We start from the raw sequence: 6000 nt of genomic DNA on the forward strand, positions 1-6000 counted from the left end.
CAGTTGAGAAACAGGATTACTTACCAGAAATCCTCCGTTATAAAAGTCTGCTGCTGAAAATGACCAGACCTGTATAGCCACGGCCACTCTACTCGGGAAAGTGTTCTTCTTTTTTGGCAGATGGAAAGCCAGCATGTTGGAAAGTTCGACCGTAAGAATATAATAATAATTCTTTACAGTTATATAGTGCTTTTCTCACTACTCAAAGCGCTCTCCACACAGGGAGGACACGGGAAGTGAACCCACAATCTCCTTACTGCAAAGCAGCAGTGTGCCACCTGTGAGGTATATAAAAAAAATGGCCCTCCCACACAGCACACGAACAACCTAAAACATAAGGTCAACTGAAATAGGATTTTTATGTGTATTCCCTCCACCATAACTTACTTTGGTACAAACAAATATTTTTACTTTGATTGAGATCTGAAACCAAATATTTCAAGCTACAACTCTAAATGACTAATCTTAAGTTGCTTGAAAGAGAAAATTTCTGTTGAATGAACAACATCAATGTTATATGGATGGTTTACAGAGAGTGGTCCGAAAAAGGGAAAATATTCAGTGAGTGGCAGTTCTGTGGGCAAAAATGTTTTCTTGATGCCAGGGTTCACAGGTACTGGTAGAAGGGCAATAGAAACTCAAATAAACACTCATTACCACCGAGGCGTGCAGAAGAACATCTCTGAGCACACAACATGCCGACCCTTGAAGCAGGTGAGCTACAACAGCAGGAGACCACAGCGGGTGACACTCCAGTTAGCTAAGAACAGGCAACGGAGACTACAATTCACACTGGCTCACCAAAATTTGACAACAGGAAAAAGCATTGCGGGCGGCACGGTGGGTAGCGCTGCTGCCTCGCAGTTGGGAGACCTGGGTTCGCTTCCTGAGTCCACCCTGTGTGGAGTTTGCATGTTCTCCCCGTGTCTGCGTGGGTTTCCTCCCACAGTCCAAAGACATGCAGGTTAGGTGGATTGGCGATTCTAAACTGGCCCTAGTGTGTGCTTGGTGTGTGGGTGTGTTTGTGTGTGTCCTGCGGTGGGTTGGCACCCTGCCCGGGATTGGTTCCTGCCTTGTGCCCTCTGTTGGCTGGGATTGGCTCCAGCAGATCCCCGTGACCCTGTGTTCGGATTCAGCAGGTTGGAAAATGGATGGATGGATGGAAAAAGCATTGCCTGGTCTGATCAGTCTTGATTTCTGCTGCGACATTCGGATAGTCGGGTCAAACAACATGAAAGCAGGGATCCATCCTGCCTTGTATTAACAGTTCAGGCTGCTGGTAGTGGGATGCAGTGGTGTATTTTCACATGATTGTTTGTTCCTCCATATCAGTTCTACACCTGGCCCGGCCTAAATGCCCAACCTATTCTCGTTATGCTTTACAAGCCCAGAAGGCAGGTGGAGACTCCCGGGGCTATGAATAAGTAAACCCTTGGAGAAGGTATGAGGGGATCACAGAGAGAGAGCAAGCGCAGGGCAGAGTGGGAGATAATCAGGACACGGAAGCATTGAACGCAACTTCAGAAACTGAGCAAGAAACAGCTGTGGCTCATGTCATTGTTTCTCTTCTCGGTACTCAAATGTGCCACGGCCCACCTGCCAAAGGTAAAGTCATCCCTGATGGAGGATCGCAGGAATCGTGGGAACGAGGGGTCCTTTCATCGGATTGGCTGGCTCAGCGCTGTTCAGCTGTGGAATGGCCAATAGGGGGAGGCAGCTTGATGGCTGAGGTCTCCAGGACTCTGAACAAATCCAAATCATATTATGTGATATCATCCACCCATCCATTATCCAACCCGCTGAATCCGAACACAGGGTCACGGGGGTCTGCTGCGAGCCAATCCCAGCCAACACAGGGCACAAGGCAGGAACCAATCCTGGGCAGGGTGCCAACCCACCGCAGGACACACACAAACACACCAAGCACACACTAGGGCCAATTTAGAATCGCCAATCCACCTCACCTGCATGTCTTTGGACTGTGGGAGGAAACCAGAGCACCCAGAGAAAACCCATGCAGACACGGGGAGAACATGCAAACTCCACACAGGGTGGACCCGGGAAGTGAACCCAGGTCCCCAGGTCTTGCTACTGCGCCACCAGGCTGCCCTTATGTGATATCATCTACTGTTAAATTCTGCTATGCACTTCTAAAATTTTTATTTTTATACTGTATTGAGGATTTTTTCTGTTCTGTGTACTGTATTGACCCCCTTCTTTTTGACACCCAACCTACCTGGAAAGGGGTCTCTCTTTGAATTGCCTTTCCCGAGATTTCTTCCTTACAAGTTTTTTTTGTCTTCTTACAGAGTCAAGGCTGGGGGGCTGTCAAGAGGCAGGGCCTGTTAAAGCCCATTGCGGCACTTCTTGTGTGATTTTGGGCTATACAAAAATAAATTGCATTGTATTGTATTGGCTCTTCTTTTACGAGGAGTTTCCAGTGGCTGCAATGGCGGAAAGACGATTCTTCTAGAAATACAGCTGTGGATCATTCATAAATAAATAAAAATGTCTGTTCGGGCTACACTCTCATTCAATGTGTGTGTGTGTGTGTCTCGGCCTGTCCATCACGGTGCTCCTTACAGCTGGACTCTTGATGTTGTTGTGAAGTGGTCCGGCTCAACACACGACTCTGGAATACCTCGATGGGAGTGGGAGGAACCTTTCATTTAATTTTGCACTTCGTTGAGCTCACAATCACACGGGGATTCCCCCGTGGACCCCAACAACTCACCTGTGTTGCTTCATGTTGTTTTAAAATACATACATTGATATCAACACACATCAGCCACTTTATTAGGTACACCTGATCAGCTGCTGGTTCATCCAAATCTCTAATCAGCCAATCACAGGGCAGCAACTCAATGCATTTCGGCCTGTAGACTTTGTGAAGATGACCTGCTGAAGTTCAAACCGGGCATCAGAATGAAGATGAATGGGAACTGAAGTGACTTTGATTGTGACAGACGGGCTGCTCTGAGTATTCACAAACTGCTGATCTGCTGGGATTTTTATTAATTATTATTATTCACACACAACCATCTCTAGGGTTTACAGAGAATGGTCTGACAAAGAGAATATCAGTGAGTGGCAGGTCTCTGCTGATGTCAGAGGAACTCATAAGCACTCATTACAAGCAAAGTTTGAAGAAGAGCATCTCTGAACACACAACACCTCAAACCTTGAAGCGGGTGGGCTACAACAACAGGTGCCACTCCTGTCAGCTATAAGAACAGGCAACTGAGATGACAATTCACACGAGCCCACCAAAATTAGACAATAGAAGATTAGAAAAACATTGTCAGGTCTGATGAGCCTCAATTTCTGCTGTGACATTCAGATGGTCGGGTCAACAACATGAAAGTCGGGATCCATCCTGCCTTGCAGGCTCAGGCGGGTGCTGGTGGCTGAATCAAATTAGGATAGATACAGAGGTCAGGGGGCATTAGCGAGAATATTCTTATACATTCCTGAAAAAAAGATGCAATACATTGGGGACTAAAGCCTCTGATCTCCCAAAACGACTCCACTGGGTTGGGGCACACTGTGAGTTAAAAGCCTCGAAATGACTCGCGTGCCACGGGGCTAAAAAGCAATGGCGTTACTAGAATGTCATCTCACAACTTTATTTTATTTATTTATTTATTTTTATTTTTTTTAAAGGAAAAAAAAAAAAAAGATGACACTTTTAGGTGTCCACCGGGGGCGTCGCTATAGCTTCAACACTTACTAGGGTCACTAACATGTGTGTTAAAGAGAAAGCCAGGGGATGGGGGGCGTGGAAACCCACGTAAAGCTTTAGTCAACAAGCTCCCCGGTGGAGTTTCGCATTTCAGGTGGGACTCTCCAAGCCCCCATCGGCCACACACCCCCGCTTAAAATCCCGACACGGTTACTTCTACGCGAAACACTGCAGCTTGCAAATTAAACTGCGCCAGAACTTACGCACATTTACCGAAAGGAATCTCACAAATTACCACAAGCTAATTAAGCTTATTACTCTTATTACACCGTAGCTCCTTTACTCGCGTGCGCCGACACCCAAACCAACACTGGGCCATAAATGCTTTGGATTCATCAAAACTGCACCAATTCCGTCCATTCGTTTCTTATCTAACCCCGGGAAGCCGCTGTCTATCCCGGCAACAGTGCGCCTGAGGCAGGAACCGGCACTGGACGGAAGGACACAAACACTTCTAACACACAGGACCCCCGTTAACGCGACCTTTTTTGGCCATTTACTTCATAAACTGCTTCTTCAGGTCAGGCTTAAGGTTCGCGGGGGTCCAATGCCAAAGCACATAGGGCGCCTGCAGGACTCGATAAGAGGAGGAGGAGGGTGTTGCTTAAATTGCTGTGATGTATTCTCAATCTCCTGCCTTGCGCCCGATGGTTGCTGCGGTAGGTTGCAGCTGCCTCACGACCCTACCCTGGATCAACAAGTTAGGAAAATGGATGGAGCACACAAATGCGTGTCGGCGTGCATTGCGAAACACTTTCGAAAAAGTTCATCCACAACAAAATTTTACAACCCTTCCATCTCTAAAGCTCATATCAGTCAAGTGTACGGTGCCTTAAAACACATGCATCATCAAAAGCGCCTTACGCAGCAACTAAAGAAATCATTTAACTAAAGCATAAGGCGATAAGGGCGCTCGTGCCAATTATTCCGTTATCTTACAACGGGCTGCAGCTTTCTGCCAAGAGTCGTGCAAAATATGCATCCCCATCGGCATGACCTACTTGAAAGCTTTTAGGCAGATCGCAAATACTTGTGCCTGGATTTTTAGAAAGCTGGTGGAAAGGCATAACTGTCAAATGCCGCGCACTAACGCTAATTACCAATTAACGGGTTTTAAAATGGGGCCGCAGGTAGCTGGATGTGCCCTAATGAGCCGTGACCGCACGTGCTTCTCGTTTCGTTTCGATAAACCAAACTCAAATGCAACTGTCATGTGACTGAACAGGTAAAAAAAAAACAAAGTTAAGGTTTCAAACTGCTCATAATGTCCGTTTCACCTTCGCAGCCTCCTTCAAAGAAAGCAAACGAGGCGTAACATAACAATCGAGTTAAGCGGCTGAAAATGTAACGTGCGCGCTTGCCTTTTGTCCCGCACGTGAGCTGCTAATGAATAAATAAGTGTGTGGGGGGGGGGGGTCCTCCTACTGAAGATTTATCCCCCCCCCCCGGCAGGTTAGCCCACCTTCCTTTTTACCCCTTCCCAGTATCTGAAAACCGAAACATGCAATAAAATACAAAAACGGATTACTGGATAACATTGCATGTCTCAGCTCAATTCTGCCCGTTCGAGTTTTTTTTTTTTTTTTTTTGGCCAGACCGACCGACCGACCGACCTACCGTGCTGTACGGACCCGGCCGACAAAGCGAAGTGCAGGCGCAAGTGCTACTAAGTCGCCCTCCCCTGGACAGTACCCATGCAGGTAAGCACCTACAGACGCCTTCCACAATATTTTGCAAAAAAAAATATATATATATATATACGGTACTGCCAAGGCGCAAACATAAAAACAAACCGAGAACGAGTGCAGGCGGATTGAAATCGGCGAAGAAGGCAGCGGTGTACTCACACGTCTCAGATTCTGCTCATCCACTTCGCTTTCCTCACTGGATTTTGTTTCGGCCGCTATGGGGAGACGCTTGCGGTGGTCGCCTCTGTTACATCGCTTCGCGATGGTTTAGCACATACTTCGGAGAGATGTGACTAGAAGCCCACACGATTGCCGTATTGCATGGAGTTTACGCATTCGCGCGCACACACCATTACCGTAATCTCCCGAGTAAACGCAACAGAAAAATAGTGGAGGCGTTCGCGTTGTTTTTTTTTAAACCACCGTGAAGCTCTTACCGTATTTTACTGTATAATATGGGATGTTTCTCGCTGCTCCAACGGTCTTTGCGTAGGTAAACAATCAAAGCTATCTCGATGTGGCTTCGGTTCATGCCAGTTCATGCCAAGAGCCAACTGCACTGTTTCGTAT

The 6000-nt window shown here is 47.0% G+C and overlaps 1 protein-coding gene across 1 annotated transcript in view; it reads right to left on the reverse strand.

Moving 5' to 3' along the window:
* LOC114647368 (tumor protein p53-inducible protein 11-like) overlaps positions 1-5756 on the reverse strand; it is a 281141-nt gene extending 275385 nt beyond the window's left edge. Inside the window, exon 1 of the mRNA XM_028796065.2 lies at positions 5590-5756. The gene's annotated coding sequence lies outside the window, so the exon portion shown is untranslated. The remainder of the gene's footprint in view (positions 1-5589) is intronic.
* Between the last annotated feature and the right edge of the window lie 244 nt (positions 5757-6000).

The sequence above is a fragment of the Erpetoichthys calabaricus genome, chromosome 2 (assembly GCF_900747795.2).
Source record: "Erpetoichthys calabaricus chromosome 2, fErpCal1.3, whole genome shotgun sequence".
NCBI classification, from domain to species: domain Eukaryota; kingdom Metazoa; phylum Chordata; class Cladistia; order Polypteriformes; family Polypteridae; genus Erpetoichthys; species Erpetoichthys calabaricus.